The 27,418-nt window shown below is 38.6% G+C and overlaps 1 protein-coding gene across 3 annotated transcripts in view; it reads right to left on the bottom strand.

Annotated features, from left to right (window-relative positions):
- ZNF407 (zinc finger protein 407) overlaps positions 1 to 27,418 on the bottom strand; it is a 334,032-nt gene that overhangs the window by 253,646 nt on the left and 52,968 nt on the right. The window lies entirely within an intron of this gene.

Here is a 27,418-nt window from a genome sequence, read left to right as displayed (position 1 = left end):
TATGTGGATATCCCCCGTCCTGCTTTGGGGAGAACACAGAGGCAAAATAGTCATTTAGCATCTGTGCCTGTTCTTTCATATCAGTCACTGCATCTCCTTCCTCCTTATTTAGTGGTCCCACCACTTGTCTCCCCTTCCTCTTCCTATTTACATGCTAAAAGAAGCCCTTTTTGTTGCTCTTGATATTCTTGGCAAGTCTCAGCTTGTAATCATCCTTAGCCTTGCGAAGAATCCTTCGGCAACAGGCCTCCTCCTCCCAGTATACCCTTTTGTCTATTTGCCCCAGCACCCATTTCCTACGGAGGTTCCTCTTTCGTCTAATCCCTCTAATCCCTTGTCTAATACCTCCTTTTGCACCCATGGCAGCTCTCCTCTGCCTCCCCACCTTACTAACTAGTGATATCGTCAAGGCTTGCGCCTCCAAAACCTCCCTTTTGAGTGCCATCCACCCCTCCTCAACTTGCTTACCTTCCAGTAACCTGTCCCAGGAGACTTTCCCCAGTGTGGCCTTCAGTTGGCCCTCTTGAATTTCCAGTTTCTAGTGCTTGACCTGCTGCACGTCCCCAGTCCCCTGATCTCAAAACAAAGGATGGAGTGATCACTCTCATCCAGAGCTCCCCTAATCTGTACTTCATCTATCAGCTGCTCTCTATTGGTCAAGACCAAGTCAAGGATGTTTCCCCCCCTCGTCGCCTCTCAGACCCTCTGTGTGAAAAACCCTCCCTCTATAGCTTCTAGGAAGTGACGTGACCTGGCTGTCACCGCTGAGTGTGTCTCCCAACTAATATCTGGGAGATTGAAATTCTCATATTTACGGTGTCTCTCCCTCGAGATATCCTTAGAATCTGATCTGTCAGGCCATCATCTAGGGTCTCAAGTTGACCTGGAGGGTGATAACATACCCTCACTGTCAGGTCTCTTTCCCTGTCAAAACCCCTAAGTCTCACCCAGACTGCATCTACCGAATCCCCATCTGTGCTGGTAGTGTTCTGATTTGGTAGTGTTCTGACCTTGGTGCATTGGTGCAACCTTTTTCAGCATTCTAAAATGGTCAAATGCTTGTCCTATGGTTCAGTTACTGGCAGTAAGAGCTGTAAGCCAAAAAAAAAACCCACTTGTATTTGGCATATTTTGGCCCCTCCCCTTTTGTCTTTGTTCCCCTCATGCACCACTGGAATATGGCCCATGAGAGCATCTGCAGAAACAAAGCTAAAAAAATCCAGAATATTCCAGTCCTATGAGTTTTGGTGGTCTATTACCTTAGGCAAAGTAGTATCAGCATACTTAGAATGAAAGCTAGAATTTGATTCAGAAATCCCAAACCAACTTGCATGTCATCTCCTTACAACTAATTATTATCATGCACAATTAAAAATACCCAATTAGAAGCTCTTGATAAAAGAGTAGGTATTTTAAAATACTTCCTACAAATTGCAACTTTATTTAATGCACTGTTGCATTGTAAATGGCCTCCTCTATTTCCATTTGATTTAGACCACACAAATATATCATAATTTGTTTTTGTTAATCTTGAAATATTAACTTCAAGGTAGCAAAATGGGATGGAATTTGAGGGATTTTTATGATTTTTCGCAAAAGGGTAACCTTAGAAGATGTTGCTGGGATATTCCTGTTCAACACCATAGCCGTTTGGCTGTGGTATCCCTCAGGGATGAGTCTTGTCACCCATACTATTTAACTAACATATACATGGAATCACTGGGAGAGGTTATGCAGAGTTTTGGAATTTGGTGCTGCAGGCATGCAGATGACCTCCACTAACTGACCTGTCCTTAGAAATTCAGTGAAGCTGTTCCAGTTCTAAATCAGTGTCTGGCTTCAAAATTGACTTGGGTAGATTGAATAAACTGAAGCTGAGTCTAGGGATGTATGAGGAATCCATTCAAGATTGGGAATCTATCTCATTTCTTGGCTCAGCTCCCCAGACTCCAGTCGAGTTGCAGAGTCCAAGTTCCTGGTGAGTGCATCCAGTATTTGTGAGTCACTCTCCAGGAATTAAGCTCCATGAACTGTGCAAGGAGCATTCCTCTTCTACGCCAGGAGCAGCTACTGTTTCAGCAGCTGCAAGTATTGAGAAAGAAGGCTGGACATGAAGGGTTTCCCAAGAAAACAGCCCTTGCAACCACTAGCAGCAGTCCTCTTCTGCACCAGCTGCAGCCAACTTTTGGGCTGCTGCAGCTGACATGGAAGAAGGTTACTGGTTGTGCAACCTGCATGTGTTCACAGGCTTCCTCTTGGCTCAGCTTGCTTTGGAAGACCAGGCCAAGCACAAATGGAAGCCTGCAAATGCTCTAATAGGGTTTGCCCCAATCCTAGTTAAATCTAGACGAGACAAAGATGCTCCTAAAAGATAACAAGACAGATAAGGGATAGGAATTTAACTTGTCCAGGGCAGGGTTACTCTGCTCCTAAAGACTCAGATTCACAAATTTGGTGGACTCCTGGATTTAGCTCTAAACCAGCTCATGTTCTTAGAATGTCAGATCTGGCCATAGTCACAGATGACTTAAGTTACATTCCATTTAGAATACTATAACACACTTTATATGGAACTGCCTTTGGAAAGTGTTCAGAAATTTTGGTTCTTCAATGATGTGGCCAGACTGTTGACTGGGATTGATTACAGGGAGCTCATTACTCTCTTGTTGCAACAGCTTCTCTAGTTACTGGCCTGTTTCTAGGAAGAATCATGTAGCCTGTTCTCAAGCTTTCTACAGCTTAGGACCAGCATATCTGAAAGACCACCTTCTCCCATGTGGGCCTGATCAGTGTTTCAGATTTTGTGGGAGGCCCTGCTCTTGGTCCCATCACCAACAGAAGTATGCTAGTGGGAGACATGAGGGACAGTCATCTTGGTAGCCATTCTAGAGCTATCTGCCAAGAGTGACTACGTTGGCTCCCTCTCTGTTGACCTTCCACTGCCTAATGGAAGTCCAAAGTCCTACCTAATATTATTTAGGTGGGGCTTTGCTGTATAAGCTAAATTGTTCCTGAAGGGACTTTCAATTGGTTTGGGTGTTATCTATTTCTTTTATTGCTGTATTTTTCATTCTCTTTTATTGGATATGTTTTTATGTTAAGTTTCAATTAAGATGTTTTTAATCTGTATTTTATTCTTCACTTTAAGTAATAGTTTTAGTAGAATGGTGGGACATAAATTAAAATTGATCAATACAATGGAGATTTAAGGAGCTTCTACCTTTTTGAATAATCTATAACTAATGTTAGCAACAACACATTTTAATTGGTTACATATCATTCAGCCCCTTCTCATTCCATAGAGAGTAAATATGGCAGTGCTGTAAAAATTAGGTTAAGTATCACAAGAGCACCAGTACGATCTGTTCAGACAAAATGGATATTTATATTCTGATGCTCAGATAAATAAGTAGTAATGTTCTCATAAATGATGTAATGCTTTAGAGGAATAAAGGGAAACCTAAGCATTTCTGAGGAACACAAGTTTTGAAATCTTAAGTGAGGGGTTGTCTGCTAGCACATACCAGAGGGAAGTGCAACTCAAAATTCATTTTGACAGCTTCCATTTAAACATGCCCGCCATTACAGTGGGGACCACATGCTACAGTAACTGTCACTATTAATTGCAATGCTTAGTCCATTCCAAATAACTCGGAACTCACTTCATTTCCAACTTACAAAGTGGCTTCTGCAAAGACCAAAAACAGAAAAAGAAAATTGAACTATGATGACTATATGCCTCTATAATCCACAGCCTAGCCTCACCCATTTATTTGATCATTGTGTTCATGTTTTCATGAAGCTGAATGCCTATTAAGGAATATCAGTTTAACCAACTCTGTCAATTGCAAATTTATCCTCTACTTCAGTTCAGCTGCCATCTTCCAAACTAAAGACTCATCAGCACCTCTTCTCTACCCTCTGATGCTTCCCCATGCTTCCTTGCCCAAGGCCTTTCCACCTTCTTTAGTGATATAATTTAGATTGTAAGTCAGATGTCACTATTTCCCTTTCTACACTTGCTCTCGACTTCTATCCCCATACTTGCCATCTTCTTCCAGTTATCTCTCCTCCTACATCCTTCAACCCTTTACTCCATCCATTTCCAAAATGTCCCTTAATTCTTTATGTTTAACCCTCTATTTGTCCCTTTGACCATATCTACTCTTTATCTGGTTGATTAGCTACATCTCGCCTCTCATCTTCCAGCTCTGCTCCAAGCTATAATCAGGTCCCATCTTGACAGTCTTGCATTCTGTGATTCTTACCTTCTCACCTCTATCCAGAATTCTACCTTGCCTCCAAATCTCTCTGCCCTTATACCTAATAGATCCCTGCCTACAGTCATTGTGAGTTCAGTTCTCCTTCCCTTGGTTATCTATGGATCACATGTATCATCAAAGGATTCTCTGATCTTCTTTACAATTCTTATTTTTCTAAATCTATTCCAGAGTACATCTGTGATGTTGTTGCTCTTCTTTTGTACTTCTCCTCAAAACCCACGATTTCAAAGAAGATGTGGCTTAACGTACTAGATTCCATCTTTAGTACAACACTGCTTAAATATGTGCCACTTCATAAGTATATCCTTAGGTTAGGTTAGAGAAAATTCCCTTATGCTGAATCAAAACTGTAATCCATATAGTATAGTACTGCCTGCAGTCACATGAAGCAATTCTTTATAAAGTCAGGCAGAAGTTTCTCCTAACTCTACCTTAAGATGCCCAAAAGATGGAACCTTTTCAGTGAAAAGTATATGCTCTCCCCTTGAGCTACACCTTCTCCCTAGATTCTTCCTCATTTATACTCTACCCTGCTCCTGTCGCTTCCCCATGAATTAACTGCTGTAGACTCATAAAGGCAGGGAGTCATGTTTTTTGTTGCTCAGTAAAATATTATGTACATCAGTTGTACATAAATACAAGAATGGCAACAGCAGCAGCAACAATAACAACAGAATGGAACAGAACAAAATAGTACTGACTGAACAAAATGGGGGCATCTATACTAACATTGATAAAATTTATAACACAAAACAGCTCAAACTGCCATGTCCGGTCTTGCAGTTCCGCATCCATAGGACCCACTGCTAATGCAACAGTGAGTTAGGACTTCCTTCAGTGCCCCCAGCAGTATGCCAAAATGCTCATTTCCAAATGAAGGCAGTCACCAGAGCTTCTTTTTTTGAGCTCCACTTACTTGTCCAAACCCTTAAACAAGTGTTTCCACTTGCATCCAGTTATTTTAAGAACCCTCAGCTCCCCATTGTACTTGTGATGGGTCCTGCTGCCATGTAGGTGGCATTCATTAGTTCTATCACTGTCCTGCCCAGTCCAAGTGCTACTCCGTGCCACGTAGTTTTAGAGTCAGAATCTGAATTCAGAAGTGGACTCGGATGGTTTGGAATCCAAGCCCAGGATCTGATTTACGAGCTCTGCCTAGTTTCTCATCTGATGGTGGACTGAGGAACTGAGTGGTTAGTTTGGGTCAGTTCAGGCTGGGAAATCTTAGAATGGTGGGAGCTTGTTTCAGTATGACTTCCTATCTGACTGCAGATTGAAGAGCAAACCATATTTTCAGCGAGACTTTCCAGATAAGGTTGTAGATCAAATATCTGATTTACAGCCTGGAAATATGAGAACTGGACAGGAGAAAGACTTTGAAGGGGAGGGCATCTTCAGGAGTTCCACAAAGATTGAAACATCAATTCAAGAAAATGGAACAAGCCACACTGTTTGGTACAGGAACTTGTTTACAGGTTAGAATCCTCTGTTAGTTAGATCATCAGAAGAAAGCTCAAGTAGCCCCTCACTCAAATGTAAACTTCTCTGAAAGCTGCAGAGGATTTGACTGCCCAGAATGCTTCTGGCCTTGACTAAACATGACTTTTATACTGTTTACTTTGACTCATATAAAGTGGAGATTCAGACATTAAATCGATTATTGGACCTGACCTTTGCCTGTGAATAAAAACTTTAGCCTTGAAACTAGAGTTTTCATTCACAGGCAGTTGGATCATGTCTTGAATTTCTTGGGATATTTTCTTTCCTGGAAATGTTGTAATCTTTATCTGTACGATGTATTTTGGATTACAAAGATACCAAATTGGAAAATTTTGTTGGACTGATCTATATACAGTCATAGTTACTAATGTTGAACTGTTTCTTGTACTAAGCAATGGTTTATAGTTTTTGACTTAGCTACATTTCATTTCATTTATTACATTTGTATGCCACGCCATAGCCTATAGGGCTCTCTGGACATCTTACAATAGAACAAAAAAGTACATATTCCATAAAAATACAATAATACATTAGAGCACTACAATTAAGAAATACAATATTTTATTGTGATACAAAATAAAACAAACCTTAATACAATAATATAATGCATAGTGAATACATGAAGATTTATAATCATGAGATTTCCTACAATAAGGGTTTCATTTATTTTGGTGTTCTGTGTCAGAGTGCCAGCAAAAAATGGGCCATGACACCCACTTAGTGCACCTTAACTATTTATTTATTTATTTATTTATTTTATATGCCGTTCTATTATATAAAAATCTCAGGACAACTTACAATGGTTTAAAAGAACAATTTAAAACTGAAGTATCTGGACCATTTTCAAGGGCAGCCCCACGTAAAGCGCACTGCAGTAATCTAAGCAGGAAGTTACTAGAGCATGTACCACTGTTGCTAGGGAGTGCTCATCCAGGTAAGGACACAGCTGGTGGATCAGTCAAAGTTGTAGGAAAGCACTCCTTGCCACCGCCACCACCTGGAAATCCAGTGACAGCTCTGGGTCAAGGAGTACTCCCAAGCTGCAGACCCTGTCCTTTAAAGAGAGTGCTACCCCGTCCTGCACAGGGTCAAAATCACCCACCTAGAAACCCACACCACCCACGAACAGGACTTCTGTCTTATATGGATTGAGGCTCAGTTGATTGGCCCTCATCCAGCCCATTACCTCGGCCACGCACTGGTTCAGTACAGCCACCACCTCACCTGGAGCAGATGTAAATGAGAGGTAGAGCTGGGTGTCATCAGCATACTGATGACGCAGAAGCCCAAACTTCCTGATGACCTCTCCCAGCAGTTTCATGTGGATGTTAAATAGCATGACTGCCTTCTGCCTGGAGAACCAGGACACATGGAGCGCTCTGGGCTAGCAAAACAGATACTTCCTGGTAAACTGTGAATTCCAACAAGGATCACTTACCCATTGTGAAGGCATATAATGTATATTTGGACTGAATGACCTGTCTACTGTGGCTTACAGCTAAAGGTGAGAGAAAGGAGCAGGGGAGGAATGCCATTTTAAACAGTGACTTAGCCTGGAAAGCTGGTGCTTTTGAGAAGGAGTACAGGATTGATTCCACAACGTAGAAGCACACAGAAACAATGCTTTTCTGCCAGGATTTATCCAAATTTTTCCAACACAGTCTTCTTTCTATTGAGTGGCGGGGGGAGCGGAGGTAGAAACCACCCTCGAGTCAGCTTAAACAAATCCAGGCAAGCCAGCTCCAGGGAAAAAATGAAGCAGAAGACACAGTAATTTGGTCATTTCTCTGTGGTTCTGTCTTTACGGATAGGTAGGAAATCTAATAAATCAGCAATGGCACAGAGTGTCAATGTTGTGTCGTGGGCAGTCAGTAATATGAAGAACAGAAGTGCAAGCTCCAGGAGAACAGGGACTAAAACTGGATGGAGGCCTGGTAGATCCACAGGAAGATTCAACATGGAACTCAAGTGGTAAGTGAAACTTGAACACACTTAGCAGCAGGAAGAATCGCTTTCTGAGAGATCCACAGGAAATACAAATAAATACAGCAGGGAAATACAGAAAAAGGACACAAAAAACAGAGCAACATGAAAGAGCCATGCAAATGAAAACTAGAGGCTGATTTTTCCCTGGCAATGGTTCAGAATTAATTTGGAAGCATTTGCACTAACCAGGTCAGAAATAACCAATGGGCTGCCAGACTGGAGGGTAAAGGTAGCTGGCAACAATACTGCAGCATCTAGGATCTCACCACCAGGAACATCAAAGCACATGCTTAAAGACTCCCAGTTCAGTTTTCAGCTAATCCTGACAGGGAGCCATTTTAATCAGTCTCAACTGCCTCTCATCCATGTGGGCAGAAGACCAGTCTTTCTACTGTAGCCCTGCAGTCATTCTTTCTGTCAAATGCCTGCTATTGACAAACACCCACTGAGATTTAGTCATGACATTTTCAATTGTTCTATGGAATCCTCAATTTTCCCATGTTGTTGTTGTTGTTTCCTCAAGTCCTCTCTGACTTACAGAGACCATGTGAATGAAAGCTCTCCAGACTGCCCTATCCATGACATCCCTGTCCAGCCCTTGTAAATTCAAGGTTGTGACTTCCTTTATGGAGTCAATATATTTCACAATGGGTCTTCCTTTTCCTCTTTTGACTTTTCCTAGCATGACTGCCTTCTCCAAGGGGTTTAGCCTTCTCATTACATGCCCAAAGTATGACAATCTCAACTTTGTTCTTTGCTTCTAGGGAAAGGTCTGATCTAGGATTCACTTGTTCATTTTGCTGTCTGTCCAAGCTATTCACAAAGCTCTTGTCCAGCACCATGTTTTAAATGTAAAGTTCTATAATTCATCTGTAGTCATGATTTTTTATTTCTTTATACTGAGCTGCAAGTCCTGCTTTTCTAGTTTCTTCTTTACCTTTATCAGGAGTCTTTTCAGTTTAGTGCTACGTTCTGCTAGTAGTATGTTATCATTTGCATATCTTAAATTATTGGTATGTCTTCCACCAATTTTTACTCCTTCCTCTGATTCTAATCCAGCATTCCTTGTGATTATTCTGCAGACAGATTGAACAGATAGTGCTATCTGATAGTGCTATTTAATGTACTATCAAGTGATACTTTTGGGTCCAGGAGCACCCCCAGGCTATGGACCCCATCCTTTAGGGGGAGTGCAACCCCATCCAGGACAGGCTGAAGGCCCTCCATCCAGACAGACAGACTATCCACTAACAGCACCCCTGTTTTATCTGGATTAATTTATTGGCCCAAATCCAGAAGATTCAGGCCTCGATTGGCCCTCATTCTGCATATTACCAAGCTCAGGAAGTGATTCAGAAGAGAAACCAACTCACCTGGTATAGTGAGAGGTAGAGCAAGCTGATGACACCTCAGCTCCCACCTCCAAATGAGCTCTCCCAGCAGTTTCATGTAGAAGTTGAAGAGCATGGGGAACAATATAGAGCCCTGTGGAGCAACTGTCAGAGCAACTGTCCTTCTGCACCACCTTCTGGACACAGGTGGCCAGACAGAAGAACAACTACAAAGCAGTGCCCCCAACTCCCAACCCAGCCAACCTGTCCAGAAGGACACCATGGCTTTGGTGGATTTGGGCCATTTCTTTAGGACCATCCATCGTTTCTCATGATTCACACAGTCAAACACTTTTCTGTAGTCTCTAAAGCACAGACTGATCTTTCTCTGAAATTCTTTGAAGCATTCCAGTAGCCAAGGTATAATTGCCTTTTTCTTGAATTGGAATTCAACCTGAATGTCAGGCATTTCTTGCTCCAGGTAGACTAATAGTCTTTGTTGTAAAGCCGTGAGCATCACTTTGCTTGTGTGGGAAATGAGTGCAATAGCCCTACGGCTGCTGCACTCTTTTGCATCTCCTTTTTTGGGAATTAGAATATATATTGAATGTTTCGAATCTGTGACCCATTGTTTTGCTTTCTGCATTTGTTGGGATATTCTTGCTAGGATTTGGACCAATTCAGTCTCTGCAACTTGAAATAGTTCTATTGGTATCCTGTCTATTCTGGGTACTTTTCAATTGCTTTCAGAATAGCTTACGTTTTACTTTCCAATATTACAAGTTCTTCCTCGTAGGGTTCCTATTTGAAGTAGTCTGTCATCCTCCCATTTCTTTGCATATTTCATCTGTATATTCTTTCCACTCTTTATCTTTTCCTGTTCAGATATTCATCTTTTAACATTCCTAATCTAGATTTGAACTTCCTTTTGAAGATTTCCTGAATCTTCTGGAATAGGGCTCTTGCTTTCCCTCTTTTGTTGTTCTATTCTATTTCTTTGCCCTGGTCATTGCAATAGTTCTTTTTGTTTCTAGGCTGGAGTCACCAAAAAGTAGCATTCAGAATTCCGACCTTATTTTTGTCACTTTTTACTTTTGTTCCTCACATGTCCTTTGCAGCTGTGTTTCTCCTGTTATTCTTCTAGGCTTTTTCTTTATTGGTGTTATTGATCTTTTAAAGCTTTATTCTAATGTTTGATAGTAAGAGTTTCAGAGTCACTCCTACGATTAGCTCCTGGTCTTGTTTTGGCAGCGACAATATAGCTTCTGCATCTTTAGCTTCCAATTACATAGGCTACTTGATTTATTTTTTAATCACCCATCTGGTGACGTCCATGTTTACAGTCATCTGACTGGCTGGCAGAAATTGTTGTTGCTAGTCGCAAAGTCATGTCCGACCCATCACAACTCCATGGACAACACTCCTCCAGGCCTTCCTGTCCTCCACTATCTCCCGGAGTCCACTTAAGCTCACACCAACTGCTTCAATGACTCCATCTAGCCACCTCATTCTCTGCTGTCCCCTTCTTCTTTTGCCATCTATTGTTCCCAGCATTAGGCTCTTCTCCAGTGAGTCCTTCCTTCTCAAAGTATTTGAGTTTCATCTTCAGGATCTGGCCTTCTAAAGAGCAGTCAGTGTTGATCTCCTCTAGAACTGACTGGTTTGATTGCCTTGTGGTCCAAGGGACTTGCAAGAGTCTCCTCCAGCACCACAATTCAAAGGCCTCAATTCTTTGGTGCTCAGCCTTCCTTATGGTCCAACTTTCACAGCCATACACTGCAACTGGGAAAACCATAGTCTTGACTATACGCACTTTGGTAGAAATAGGTATTTCTGTTGATTTCACAAAATTCTATGAGTTATTCTTCTGTTTTATTTCATACCACTAAGCCAAATTCTCCCAAATGTTTCATTCAGCTTTGCTTCCTACTGTTGCTTCCTATTCCAGTCACCTAGGATTAACATCATGTCTTGATTTGGTGTGTTATCAATTTTCACTTGAACACCACAAAAGGTATTCAATATCTTATTCTTTAGCATCTATTGAATGTACACCTTATCCTGCACTTGGACACACATCTTAATATGGTGAAGAGGTTTGGAGAGAAGCTGTGAGAAATGTCACCAGAAAGCCAAACTCTCTCACTAGAATCTTCTCCTATCAGAGTCACCCAAGGCAAAATAGTCAAAGTGGACACACCAGACCATGATGCACCCTCCATCTTCAGGAGGAATGATCACATCAGTAGAAGATAACAAGTATCTCTAATGGGGATCAGCATGTAGAAACTTCTGAAGGGCAGCTACTGGGCAGCTGAATCTTTTGACCTTGAAAACCACTTTAATGACCATTTCTGAATCTTCTGACCTTGAAAACCCATTAATGAAATGATCCCATTTGCCCATGACTAGTAGATATGCCCAGGGGGCCCTCTGTTCTTTTTCAGGGTTTGTTGTGTCACCAGTCTCTATTTTGTCAAATCCAAGTATAAACAAAGAGAGAATGAAATGAGTCCTGGCCAACAAGAGTAACTGATTGGGTAAACAGGAGTATTTAGACTTTGGAGAAGTCTCACTTTTCCAGCTACAATGATAATATAAGAAATCTCACTGGATTTAGACAAGTGGGTAGCTTATTTAGGTTAAGAACTCTGTATCGTACTTAATATTGTCAATCTGCAAATCTACATTCAGAGGGATTTATTCAAGAAAATGAATCTAACACTGTGTGGCGTCGCAGTCTGAGGATACTAACAACCACCTGATCCAGAATAAGGAATTCTTCCCCCTTCCAAAATGTGCTCAGAAATAAACCCTCACCTATTTCAAGAAAGAGCTCCCTCCCTCTGAATACTGAGAGCATCTGTCTTCCCCCAAAGAAAAGAAAAATACAAGGACGTAGATGTTACCGAAATACAGTTGCATTTCACCTGGCAGTTTGAGGCAGCGCACTTGCACATGACAACACATTGATTTTACTTCTACTTCCATGCAGACATCTATGTAAGGAAATCCATTAGGCAGACAGTTCTCATCTCTATTGACTGACAGACTGACAATCAAATACTTTTCACCTTCCAAACTGACTGACAGCTAGACACTTAAACAAGCCTTCAAGTTGCAATAATAGTATGAAACACTTTCAATTATCTGAATCAAACAAATCCATGATCCCACTAGTTGAATGTATATTTCTGTCTGCCGCTATGCCTGGCTTGGTTTTACAATGTTCTTTGAGTAAATCAGAGTGTAACAAAAATACTGCATGCAACAATACAGAATCACTCTAAACATTGGTTGAACCTAAAAGATTTTTTCCCCCTTTTCTGAAAGACGTGCATGCCAGAAAAAAAAGTAAATGGTGCACGTGGCTGGAAATTGCCACCACTGTATCTGAACCAAACCACATTGAACTAAGGGTGACTTTGATTCCAAGATATATAACTCTTTCACTTAGAATGCCAACAACATCAGAATGACAGTGAGCTTTCTCTGAAGAAAATGATATATGAACTGTAGCCTTCTTTAAGAAGAGCAAATGCTAAATAATCATTAATCTATTTAAAATGCTGTTATGGAAGAACTTGGGATATTAATTGATTCTGACTATAATCCTATGTGGGCCATGATTACTGCAATTTTATTAATGATGAATGGAAGACAAGAGAAAATAACAATCCCAACACTTTCCAGTGAAACCACTGCTAAAGCAAGGTCTTGAACCCAGGTCTCATTTATCTACCAATCTACACTAGTGTTTCATCTGGAAAAGGAAGCTAACAGACTGTATATTAATGCAGTTGCTGTTAATTAGTCACTGTTTTTCTAGCCCAAATTCGATCTATTTTTATAATCTAAGTGCATTCTAATGAGTTAACCCCTCTCCAATTAAGATTTGAATCTACTGAGGGCACAGATATGAATCACTGTGTTGGATGCATGGGAAGCTCCAGATACAATGGTATCTGAATCCTGCAATTTGTAGAATGAGTAACTAAGGCTGAAAGTATCAGCTAATGTTGTGTAGACATCAATATGTGTTGCTGCAAGACATTCAGCTTGATCAGACTGAAATATCTAAATGAACATGCTTATGAGTTGAACATATACACTGCATAACAGGCAAACAAGTAGGATCAGGGTGCGCTCTAATGTACTGTAATTGGGTTGACAGAAATAAAAGGAAAAGTCAGAGCCCATCAAGAACTGTTCAGTAAAAAACACACAAAAAGCAAAAGATTGTCTTTACAATTGAACAGTTGCATCAAAAATGGTCAAAGCATTTTAAAAGACATAATTTTATGTTCTGAGGAAACAAGATCTGAAAATAAACCACGTTTCTGTAGATTTTCCTTATAAAATCTGGCTTTTAAGTCAAGTTTTGTCTAATGTGCTGCAGCAACCTCCAACATACACAAGCACACACTCACACACCTCTGCCCCTATTATAGGCTTGCTTATTTTGAGCCGGGCAGGTAAACAAAGGTTATTTTAACCAAATCTTGTGCTATTTTGAATTGGGCTTGAAAAACACGAATAGAAGTAAAGTATCTGTTCTGTTTTCTTCTGTTTTTTTAAAATAAAAATAATAAGAAGCACCTACTGTTTATAAATCATCTGTGCAAATCACAGACAACCTGATAATGGTTTTAGAAGTACTATTTTACCTGTCCTTTGAAATAAATGTTACCAAACAGATCCCCTGTCCCTCTTTACATAGCAGTATGTTCAGGCAGTTCTCAACAAAATGACATGTTAATTAATGCATGCAGAGTTCCTTGAATTTATATGGGTTTTCCAGAGTTGGATTATGGTATCTGGTTTTGGGTTTGTTTATTTTTAAATTATTAGTCAATACTATCTGAGGGAGCCAACAGAGAATTTACTGTGCATACATTGTAAAATGATTATTTGAGAGGAGTTCAGCTATCGCACACCATACAGCAAATTGATTTTCTACAACGAAATGCAGACTTTATTTAACCTAACTGGGTAACTTTGTTGTAATACATGAAAAGGGATCATACATATTGATTTCTTTATTACAATTTTTTTTTTCAGCAAACATTCATGATCTGCAGAGTATGTTTTATTTAATATTTAGCTAATATTGTGTCCAGTTTTACATTGCCACAAGGAATCTCTCTTTGAAGGTAACTGCAAATTGCAGAAGATATGCAGCTATAAAAGCAGCCCCCTTTACTATAGTTAAGAAAATTCAGCTCCATTTCTTAAAAGGAAGTTTTTAGATCTGCGGAAAAATTACTTGGTCCAAATTTTCTTACTTTAACAAACTCTTTAAAGATTAAAGAATAAACTTGATGAGGGAATTCACTACTGCTTTCAACAGAAAAGAATGGAGAAGGATAAGGGAAGCAGATAAGGGAGTGGAATATAAGTCAAATGAGAGCAACCATTTCCTATTTCAGGAATAAACCAGAGAAGCTTACGTTATCCAGACCGATGAACCTAAAATATTATAGTAATGGAACATGAATTTTATATTGCTTCCTTTTGAACACAATTAAACTTCAGAGAACATTAGCATGTACTTTCTGGAACCGATGTAAGCAATTAAAAAATTGCAACCAAAATGTTTTGTGAGGCGTAATTACTATAAGGTCACTAGATATTATTTGGAGTCAGTTTAGTTCATCACATTACGACATGACAGGACACGAGGCAAAAATTATACATTCCTTCCCTAAATCTGTCCTTTTCTGATTTAGATGGATGAAGAATAATTAACTCTTAATTATTCAGATGACTTCAAGGCAGTTTTAGGATTCAGCAAAAGAATTCAGTCATTTTAACTGAGGAAAACAGTCTCCTATCATTTATCAAATCTTGCAACTTGACCAATGATGAATAAAAAAATCTATGTTTACGCACAGCCCTAACTGCTACCTTAGAGGTGGTTAAGCAACAAAATTTCCTTTAAATTCTACCATATGCAAATTATCAGATGCAATTTGCATTTTAAAGTATTTAACTCTACATATTTATTGGATTTTGAGGCCATGCTGATCATTGATTTATGTGCTTCTGGCATTCATATTTCCATATTTGTATGATTCTGATGACAGTAATAATTCAAATACGCAGAAAGTTGTTCTTTGAACAATATCTTTAATTACATCCTCAAAGCATCATTGTTTTGCCTGGTGTCCTGACAAAAATGGTTTGAAATGAGAAATGGCACCAAGATCCGAAATGCACAAAAGTACATTTGTCCTTTGCTGTCTAATACCAGATGCATGGAGATGACTTTTCATGTTAACCAATCCACCGCCCTAAACAGTCCGCAAAGCCCAGCAACCTTGCAAGAAAATACTTTATTAATTCTGACACACTTTCACGACAAATTCAATCACAGTTCATAAGATTTCTGTTCAAAATGCAAAACCTGCCCCATTTACTTTGCCGCTAACTCAGAAAGTTTTGCTGCCATATCTTCTTATAGGAGTTGTCACAAATTATGTGCACTCTTATGAAAGCTATCAAGAACTGTAATCATTAAAGGATTCACCAATATTTTGCCTATTTATTTTCTTAAAATGAAACCATCACATGCATCTCCTGTCACTACCCCCCAATAACTCCTTTTTACTGTTAGTTTTAGCACTCAGACACATTTGCAGACTTTTTAAAATAATTGCTCATTCATGTACATATATACAAGACTAATGCATTAGCTGACGCAAAGTACTCTTAGTTAAGTATTCTTATTCATATCAGTGTTCATTTAAATATTGTGCACATGTCAAGTATCATAATATTCTAGCTTTTCAATGAAATCTATACACAAAACACCCTTATACATATTAGTGTTGTTTTTATAGAGGACTTTCTGCATAATTCATTTTACAGCTTCTCTCAGAGACAATGTTTTGTGTTTAAAAAAGGAGGCAGCATTATTTTGAGCAATTTGTTTTTATGAAACCTTACAGTCTTTAAAACAAAAATGAGTTAAACTATCTCCCCCATCATTTACTTCTCACTATGCGCCTAAATGGTTATGAAATTAGTTTACAGGGCATACATTTAAGTATCTCTTCAGCAACAATATAAAATTCAAGATAGGGTGAGGTTTTCCAAACTACTTTAGCACAGGTAGATTTTTAAAAATTAAATATCCTTAGCAGTTAATTCTGACCAAACTTCAGTAACAAACATGTTTACCTGTGGCTCAAAATATTTCTAAAACAAAAAACATAATCTATAGGAAAACTTTGTATGTTTTATTATAGATGTGGAATTTCAAAAAATAGGATAATACAACTATATGTAATGCTATCGGATAATGCAACTATACATAATGTTGTATCCATTCTATGAGAACAACCCAGGCAAAATAATACATATAGTAGGCTGAGCATTATGTTTTTCTAATTTAGCTATTATATTTTTCCGTGTGTGTGTGTGTGTGTGTGTGTGTGTGTGTGTGTCGTACAGAATAAAGCAGCTTCAACTAGGTTAAGGTGCATTTTCCATCAAGCAAATTTTTATAGGCACTTATATCAATGTATTTTCATATTAAAATTAACCCTAAGCTTGAAGATGCATTTCAAAAGACACATTTTTATCTGCAACTGCGAGATGACTAGGGGAAAAAATACTTGTCTTGATGTAAAATGAACTACACAGCTAGATAGAATGGTACGTGACATTTGCTGAGCAAATTTAAAGGAGATATCTAAAGGCAAGAAGCTGTTTTTCAACTACCATCAGATAAAAATATTTACTTCTTTGTTCAGTTATAATCGGTAACTGGTAAAATTATGTTAGAAGGTTTGTTGTCCGCCTAAGGTGTTTACACATAGAACCAAAATAACTGATGTTGATTGATAATGCTCAGTACTTTCTCTTCTACTTCTTTCATAGAGCACTCTGAGTGCAATTGGAAGAATGAGAAATAAATGATATTGGTAAGAATAGTTACAATACCATGCTCCTTTTAGAAACACACACATACTGAAAAATAATCCCAAACACACACTTTTACACTCCCTAGTGGCCAATACAGGAACAGCATTGCAGACCCATTACAGCTGCTCTGTAATTCAGGCCAAAGAATGTTGCAGCAGATGTAGTAAATGGCAAGCAGACTGGCAATGCCTTGAAAAGGTGTACACTGAGGCTCCACTTCCAAAGATAAGAAAGAAGACTTACAACCAAAATAATTGAAAATCTACATACGGCAAAGGAGAATGCATTTACAACTACATTCAGTACAATAGCAGGACTCAATCCATTAGAAGCAACTCAGTGTACAAACTTACCTCTCTCCAACAAGTGTTTTTTTAAATAAAACTCTGAATTAGTTGCTTCTATCTTACTTAATCCAAAATTTAAAAATATTTTCCCAGTTGACACTGCACATGCTAACAATAAATGGGAGATGGGCACAGAAGATAATGAAATAAGCTTCCTCATTAACAGGACAAGTTGTCCATCATCAGCCTAGATGTCTTTCACTTCCAAAAAAAGGCTATAACTAATATAAACATGGTTATTAATAAATCCTTTAAGTCTTTATGTATTTGTAGAAGATTCTGATAAACAGTAAGATTTAGTATCAAACACATACATACATGCTTACAGAAAAAAATATTCAGTGATAATCACTTCACAAATTTTCTACATTTGCTTCTAAAGGTTCTTCGTATGCCACAGAGACTGCTTTCATATATTTCTGCCCTTATCATAGCTGTGCTTTAGATTTCATACTTACCATGGCTAAGATTTTAATCAAGACCAGGTGCTCTTCAGAGCAGCCAACATAACACCATGATTCAAAGACTACAGCATTTAAGACACAGGCTCCTTTCTACAGAACATTAGAAGGGACAAACTAATTTTGCTCATAGCACTGAACGCTCTGCTTTACAATCCTTTACTTAAAATTGTTTTACTAGAAGCTCACAAAACTGGGAAGAAGGGGGAATGAAAAGAATCAAAGAACACAATAGATGTGAATATCTCTGACATATACAACAGCAGGTCTAATTTACTTTTCATTCTAAAACTAGTCATTAATTTAGCCACATGCACCTGATCATGACTGCAATATCTAAAAATTAAGAAATGACTGCGGACACAGTGACTGCAACATTGTAACCAAATGGGTAAATGGGTACATATTTTAGTTACAGCTAAGGTCTTTTGGAATATATATTTCAAGAAAATTAATGAAGCCCTAAATCAGCACAATAAAACATAAAGAATTTATACATAATTAAGACATTAATCTTTATGCTACAGGAGAAAAGTTATTGTTTATCATCTATGTGTTAAAATGAAATTCCTAAACTGGCACTTTTTATCATTTGTAGAGCTGAGCACCATCCCTATTAATAATGAATTAAGCAGTTGTATCCAGCTATATAAATTGGCAGCTGACTGCAGCAGGACAGAAAATTGTAACAGATAGCATTATATTTTATGCAAAAGGCGGAACTTTTTTATCTGCTATTTATTTTTTTAAGCTACCAACTGCTTAGAAAGAACAGCTGGAGAAAACGCACAAGTTGCAATATGCATATATAAATAATTCTGGTTGCAACATACAATAGGTACAAGGAACTGTATTGTATTCTTTAATATTCAAAGTCCAAAATAGAACTGTTATCATGTGAGTGACTTGTTATGGTATATATAGTATGTATTGTGGTATTATGAACCTACTTTGGAAAACACTTAGGGAATATAATGGCTACAGTGTACTTTGTACTCTATATTTTATTCAGTATTTTTAGTCACCTTTATTGAATATCAATTATCAAGATTTCAGTGCTGGCTGGCTGAGGAAAAAAATAGCAAACACACTTTGTATCACCTTACGTATGTGAAATTACATGTTAAAATATTCCAAAAAATCATATTAAGAAAAGGTCTTGTTGCATTCAGCATAGACTAAATTATTTTAAACACAGCATTAATAGAGGTACTTCCTTCAAATACTGAAATTCCACATTTTAGAACTTTCTTCCCAATAAAATCTGATGAGAAAGATGGGATAAACTTCAGTTTCTATTAAATTCCGGGGGAAAGCAACAAGGAAGGAAACTGATATTCATTTAACAGGGCTGCCCTGTGGCTTTATGGTTCTATGTTCTTGTGTCAAGCACCGCGTTCGCACTGCAGAATGCTAAATGTCTGGACATTAGTAAAGACACCGGGCAACGGTATTTACATTGTGAACCCTCAATTCAAAGTTAACAAACGCATTTTAACCTTTTTGAGGTCTTTAGAGAAGATGTTCTTAGAAAAATGGTGAATACAGTATGACGAAGCACATGAAGTAAGAAAAATGTACAGGTCAACTCATTTATAGTAATTCAACCTTCATCTTCTGATTTACTTACTGTAAAAATCTATTAGAGCTCCAATTTGGTAGTGAACTGTAGCCATCTACTGGAATGAACAGATAAAGCAAATGCTTAAGACAATATTCATCCCGAGGAATCAAGCATGCTCTGCTTATTATCTAATCTAGCCCAGGAAGAAATTGAATACACTTAAATGCTATTAATACTATTAAAAGACATTCCTTTCTCAGCTACTGCTCATTCCACAGTGTGGCATAATTTCTGTGTCACAACTTTTTAAAATACTTATTATATACAATATCTAAATTGTTTTCCAATATACAGAGACCCTATTATTCTTTTATGTTCCCCAAAATAAAAGAAAGAGAGATTATTAGTTACCAGACATGGTCCAGAACAAGACCTCAGTAGCCTATGAGAATTCAGAGTTTCTGTATGAAGCAGTATGCAGAAATGCAACATATTGCTCATATAACTAAAGATATAAGGGGGGAAATAAAGCCAGAAGGGAACTCTCCTAATGTTCCAAAGATAGGGAAAACACCTATCCTTCTTTTCACATTGCAAAATCTGGAGCTGCACATACTTCGTATATGTTGAAACTGGGACTAGTGCCACATCAAACTAAGGAGAGCACTTGCTCTGGGCTGGGATAATACCTTTTAAGCAACATTTAATGAACATCATTTTCCTTCTTACAATGCAGATTGGCTAAACATTGCAGGGAAATTAGCACCCCACCTTTTGGAGGACAGACTTGTGAATCACTGGTTGCATCCATAGTGCAGCCAGTTTTTATACATTACAGAGAACTGATGGGATGAAGTGTTCCAGATCATCCACGTACTCTCAATCATGGCTTCAGCCATGTGTCCCACAGGAGTTTCAGGGTCCTTAGCTGTGTATTAGCATAACACAATACCATGTGCAGATTTTATTGGTTGGTACATAAATTTGGTGTACAAATCTATGTCAGTAGCACCATGGCATCACAAGAGTCCTTCACTTACTCACCTAGCCTCATAAGCCTATTACACAGGTGAAAGAATTACAGGACTGCATTCTGCACATCCATAAGCTTGCCACACCAGATCATAATTCAGCATTCTTAAGAGTATCCGTTTTTACAAAGTAAGTTTCTAGTCCTTTGGCTGTAGGGAAAGGCTAAACAAAAATGATTGAGATCAGAGTATGACTTCAGTGCTTTACATGGCTCATTAACTCTGCAACAAGCACCTGTGGAGTGATGAGTGACCAAAGAAAAAACAAGATATCCTAGCGAGTTGTGGGAAAGTGGCAATGCAGGCTTTCAGCTCTTCAGTTACCATTGACTGACCCCAGCCAGTCACAGCAGGAAACAGGCAGCTAAGTGGGCCTTTGTGCTGATCCATAAATTCAACACACCCAGAGGCCCTATTGCTACAGCTGCTTGGATTGGGAGGCCCTCCCCACATGATTTTCACTCCCTGTTTCAGAAGAACAGAAGTCACATGAACAGGGCTTCCAAAGGACTGGGGCTACAGTGCAAATGAAAGAAACTAATAAGATGAAAACAAATATACTTTTTCCCCCAAGTTGCACCAAAATATCCAAGAGGGAGCAGGAGTCCTCTTGCTTCAATTGCTCTTTACATTGTTGCAATACTATGTTTTAATGGGATATTGCTGTTTATAAAGTTGCACTTTTATTATTACTTATTATTTGCTTTGGTTGCTAATTTAACAAATTTAGAAAATAGCCAAAATTGAACAAAGAATTACAAAATAAGGCCCCTATCTAGCCATTATAGATATGAAAATAAAGAATTTGTTTCATTTCCTGTCTATCTCCCCAGCGAACATTTGTTGACCCAATTCACATGTAAGAAATCTTGGCTTAATTAAAACATTTTAAATATTTTAGTATTAATCAGTGTTTAATATTCAACCTCTGATTGGGCCATTCTTAGGTTGCTACATTATGTCCAAATCCAAATGCTACAAGTTACTCAGGAATTAAACAACCCACAAGTTAACTGTGCATTATTTAACCCATGATTAACCTACATGGCTCAGATCTGGACATCACACAGCAACCTCTGACTAGAACCTCAGTGTTCAAAAAGAATGTGGAATGTGCTCATGGCAAACTGTGGGTTAATGAACACATAAAGTGCCACTGTTATACAGAATAGGGCTCATTGTTAAGCCAATCTGGAATGAGCCACTGGACTTATGCTAGTGTTGCCTCAGTTGCATAAGTGACCTCTAGTGCAGCACCAATATTATAAACTGGTATAATACTTTTCTAGGGAAATTCATCACACCAGATAACTGGTGCGCTAAGATCAGTTATGCTAACACTGCATCAACTACATCAATGCAGAAGCTCTATTGTATACTACCCTATATTCTAAACAGTTCAGCCACATAACAAAATATGGCTTTTTTCTTTATGAAATAATGGTTATAAAATTCAGACATTCTAATACAACAAAAAACAACAAAAGAGGTTACAATTCAGTTGACCTTCCACTATAAAACCTTCCTTCCTTCCTTATTTTTGTTATAGTTAAACTTTTTCGTTATCATAATTTGAACGATCTGTAGGCTGCAGACAAGAATAAGTCCACATCTGTGTGAATATAGATACTGATAAACATCTAAGTCACATTTCTTCACAGATACTTTAACAAGTACCCCAAGATAGCACACATACTCCCAGTTTTGTGTCAACTATAAAATGAAGATCAAGTTGAGGTTTCTTAGCCCTCATTTCATTATCATTGATTATTGTTCTATACCACCCAAAAGCCAAAGCCAAGTTGTCTATAGAGATCAACAAATGTTAAAATGCAGTAATAATACATAATATAAAAAGAGTTCACATACAGTCATATAAACAGACAACACATACACACACATGCAATTTCAGCAATATTCCAAGGTCATCAGATGACAGTATCCTGCTATCTGCTAGCAGAGAAGAAGGTAAAAGGTGGGAGGTATTTTAGGTCATGTCCCTTTGCTTTCTTGCACATTTCAAATGGGATGGCATTTTCAATGGGAAAGGCCAGTGCCCAACATGAGAGAGGACATATGCGTTTATTTCTTTACATCATTATTCAACTTTTCAGGCAATTACTGTCTTCCAGAATGGCTCAGTGCAAGCAATACTATTCCTTACCAACTGGCTGACCAATTAAAGAGACAAGATGCAAAAGGGAAAGGGAATGTGAAAACATCAAGAGAGAGGAGATGCAGCTTTCAAAGCCAGAGAAAGAAATGCAGTTAGGACAAGCCGGTTCTATCCTTGCTGGTGTTCAATGGGTGGATCTTTTTCCTTTGGACAATACAAAAGTCAGAATGTTCTATCTCCCTTACATCTACAGTCCTAGGGGAACCAGTAGCTGGAGTCCATTGTACTTTCTGGCAAGGAAGGAAAGGCAGGAATAAATTAACAATTTCCTTTCCATAAGTTAATGTTACTACCATACATGAGCTAACAACATCAACATTTTTCGGAAATCTCTGCAAATATTTTGAATAATGGGAAATATCCAACACTGTCTGCACAATGGAAAGTTAGCAGTTACTGCAGAAATCAGAAATTAGAAGAAATGTTCATTTCTGGAATGGGACAGATCAGCACTGTTTAGGAGCACCAGTATTGCTTTAGAAGCATCAGTACTGGAAACTGCTCAACATCTTTAGATACATGTAAGTAGATATTTCATTATTTTAGAGGTGTATTGTGTCATAATTTTACCTCTTAAATGACAGTTTTTCCTCAATTTCCTGTTTTATGCATAGGCTTAGGGTAGTTCCAATTACTCTTTTTTTTAAACACAGATTTTAAAATATGCTCGTTATCTGCTGTTTTGGCTGAAACACATTGTTGGGCTTGGAATACATACCCTATTATCAGCCTCTTACAAACATGGTTTCTCTTTCTGATGACTCTTAGAATTGTGCAACTTACAACTGTTTTCTGTTTGTTAATGGCACAATATGTTTTTTCATTCTTTAAAATGTGGGGTTAGTTAAACAAACCCACGTATTATTTGTGTAGGGGGTTTTTACTTTACATTGTGAAGCATTATTGACTTATGTGAGACTATATTATTTTCCCCGAAAAGGGAAGGGATCAATAAAGGCATAATTTTTCTGTTTGCAAATGATATCATGTTTAATAACTTTCCCCACATATTTTATTTGTATGGATTTCTTGAGGTACATTTGACCCTGATATCAAATTGGTATAATCAACATTTCTATCAAAAGGTGGTTATGGAGCAAGTCCCTGTGTTCTGATCTGCAAAACAAACTCCTAGATCCCAGAACACTACAAAAGAAATGCCCCTAGTCTTTTCTCCTCGGAATGGCTACTATTTGCATTTCAGTTATTTGTTTTCGATCTTTCCTTCCTTTCCCTACTAAGTCCAAGATTTATCCGTGTGACTATATGTCCAATTATCTGTATTCATGTATCTATCACTATCCCAATCAGACAATCCATGCCTATCCAAACCCTTAGATACTCTCACCTTGTCATCTGAAACGACCCTCCTGAACCTTTCTCCCATTTGAACCCTTCACATCCCGCTCTTTCTTAGTCCTTCTCAACACCCTTCATCTTCCTAGAGTTAATGAAATAGGAGCTGATCCTGTTGAAATGCTCTTTCTGTACTTGTATGAACCTCCTTGTTAATTGCCCACTTTAGAGATCCCAATTGAAGGCCTACTGCTTTTCTCCACTTGGGCATATATTTTATTTTCCTATAATAAAAAAATATAGGACATTATTTTTATACTGGTACAGAGAACCCACAATTCAGCAGATATGGTAACTTCACTACAAACCTCTCAGGATGCCCAAAAACAAGAAACTGCAATTACAAAGATGATTATATTGTAAAGCAATTATATTTTGAAAATGCTAAACGTAATGATACATTCACATAGTATTAAAAGACTGCAGTGGGCCAATTCCAGTTCAGCCTCTTGCGCAGGGTAGGAAATCCATGGTCTTTTTAAAAATCCACAGATGTTTATCTAACCTCATTCTGAAATTTTTCAGGGAAAAGAAAGTTTACAGCCTCTCTAGATAACCTATTTTTATTGCTGTACAGATCCGAAAGTTAGGAATTTTTTTTTATTAATTCACAATTGTACAACGTGAATGGAAATATACAAGAGGAAAGGTTATAGAAGAAAGCAAATCTGTTCAAAAATGCAAAACAATAAAACCCTATTTGAATGACTTTCTATAAAACTCACAAGCGCAAACCAGGATCCCACTGCACCCCCCGCAAAAAGTGGTATGGGGAAATATTGGGGCTTTGAGGATGCAATCCTGTTAGCTGTCAGGCTCTGTCTAGATGGATAGAGGAAGAGTCAGAATCTCAGAGAAGCATCCAAGGTCAGATTATGGCTTTCAACTTCAGATCATGCACCTTCCACCCTCATGGCCAGTGTGGTCCCAAAGCACACACTGGAAGGGGGATTGTTCTGGGGGAGAGGGGGGGGGAGTGAGGCAGCACCATCCTAGGAGGAATTCTAGCCATGTCTCTGGCTCCTCTGCTCCTCAGCTGGTGTAAACTGCTAAGAAGTCTGAAATTGGTTGTCAAAGTGTGCTGGGTAGTGAGGGGAGCACCAAAGCAACCCTTGCCTGTATGCTCCTTCCACTCTAAACTGGATGACTATAATCTTCCAGGCAATCACATTGGATTGCACTGCAAAGCATGATTTAAAGCAACCTTCTCTAACCTGGTGGCCTTCAGAGGCATTTGGACCACAACTCCCAGAATTCCAATCTAGCAAGGCCATTGACTGAGAATTCTGGGTGATGCAGTTGAAACTTGTCCGGAAGGAACAAGATTGGGGAAGGCTGATTTAAAGCATACAGTGGTTCAATATATAAATGCGCTCCCCAGAGAGGTATGCCTGGTGCCGTCGTTATTTGTTTTTCGGTGCCAGGCTGACCTTTTTATTCAAACAATATTTTAGCAATGTTGAATATTTATAGGTTTTAATTGTGCAGTCGGGGTGTTTCCAGGTTTTAACTGTATTTGTATTATATTTATTTATTTGTGTGAGCCGTCCCGAGGTTATATAGCAAGGGGACGGCATACAAAAACTTTAAATAAATACATAAGATGCTGAAATATTTTCTTACTCTACATACTCCGTAAGTGACATATCCCATGAGTTGGTGTTGTGGGAAGGGATACTATTCCCTACCCAATTCTTCAAAGGTAAGTCTGGACCCAATGGCATCATTCTTTGGCTGATCAGCAGAACAAGAAGGGAAGTGCAATTCTACCTTCAAAATATGCCCCAGTGCTGAGGGAGGCAGGAGAGAGAGAGAAGTCCTATCACAGTAGCTGACTTCACTAATATCATGTTGAATTTAACCCTCAGAATGCAATGCATTCCATTGCATTTCATCAACTTAAGTAGTGAACCACTTTTTCTCACATTTAAGTATTTGTTAGAGTCTTTATTTAGCTGCACTGGCCACCCAAAGGGAATAAGGGTTAACTAAGGCTATAAGGGAGCACCTTCTGGAAAGAGCTCCTGAAAGAGGAAGGATACCAACTGTTGCAACAGTACCAAGTGGAGCACGGTTTTATTAAATCTCATTTATGTTGCATTTAAATTGCAAGCTGCTTTGGGAGCAATCTTGGATGAAATGTGGAGTATAAACATAAGTAAGTAGAAACAAGTCATACAAATAAAAATGGCTCTAAATGGTCCCCTCAACTAATAGCACAAGTCTGGCAGCTATGACCTCGGTCAGGGGAATATCTAAGCGACTGTCTCTTTTTTGAAGCCACGACCACAAGCTGGAAGAAAGGATGACAGAAGATAGGCAGGGTAGGGAAGAAGATATGTGGATGCATGAGCATCCTGTTCCTATTCCCATCCACCACGGAGTAAAATCAGCTACGTGAGCTCAAATAACAAAATTGGAGGAACAGGTAGCTGCAAAACCCCTTTTCTTCCCACGTACCTGCCTGGCTCTTGGCAACAGTCTATTGGATAGCTGGAGGACTCTGAGGCTGGTGTTTTCTGTCCCTCAAGGGTCTAGGCCATGCAATTATGCTCCAAATATTCTAAACACCAATTTCCGTTACTCAGCCAAACAACTGCGCAGCTCAAAAGAAGTGCAATCACAACAGAGGACTTGCACAAACTGCCTTGAGCACTACAAAATGAATGTAAGCTCAGCCCAGTCACAAAGCCAAAACCCAATATGTTCCCAAAGTATTCATGGGAGGCGAAGTGCCAAATGTCTAGTACTATTATAACTACTTCTGAAAGCTATTCTGAGTACTGAAAGGTAAAATTATGGTTCCAACAGTAGCTGTGTCCTTTGGATAAGCAAGAAATACCAATGTAAATGAGAATAAATAGCAAATCCCTGCTTATTGTTTTCTACAGAATTCAGATTACACAGTGGTCACCTTAGAAGTCATATAGTCTGCAATCCTCAAATGATTCATGCCAAATAAAAAAGAACTAAAAGAAATGGGACTGTAATCTTTTGCTGGAATTAAAAACACAGAAATATTGTTCCTGCTCACAAGCAATAATTAACAGATTACTTCCATTATACAGAGAGCTATCATGACATTTACAAGATTCATTTTTTCTGCAGAGCTTTTATTCAATTTTGAACTTGAGAGTTACTTTCTATGGGCCTAGATATTCATAGTCAAACATACGTATGACAGAATCCCAAATGGAACTTCTCCATAAAGTTCTAATTTATTTCAAGAAGGCTTGCACAGGAAAATCTCCACAGTGTGCTAGCCTTGTTTTTCTATGGGTCAGTTCACATATAATGTCGAACTATGCCTTGGAGCAATGAGGATGGGTCCTGTGTCCACAGGCATCACTCTCCCCTCCCCACTCTCCCCTCACTGCTTTATTACTTCCTAGCTTCCTGCAAAGCATAATTTGCTATTACAGGTGAATGGGCAAACTATACATTGCATTTTCTC

The sequence above is a fragment of the Varanus komodoensis genome, unplaced genomic scaffold (genome assembly GCF_004798865.1).
Source record: "Varanus komodoensis strain SLA01 unplaced genomic scaffold, ASM479886v1 scaffold17, whole genome shotgun sequence".
Classification (NCBI taxonomy): Eukaryota; Metazoa; Chordata; class Lepidosauria; order Squamata; family Varanidae; genus Varanus; species Varanus komodoensis.
The sequence above is the reverse complement of the archived record's forward strand: the minus strand, read 5'-3'. Positions and strand labels throughout refer to the sequence as shown.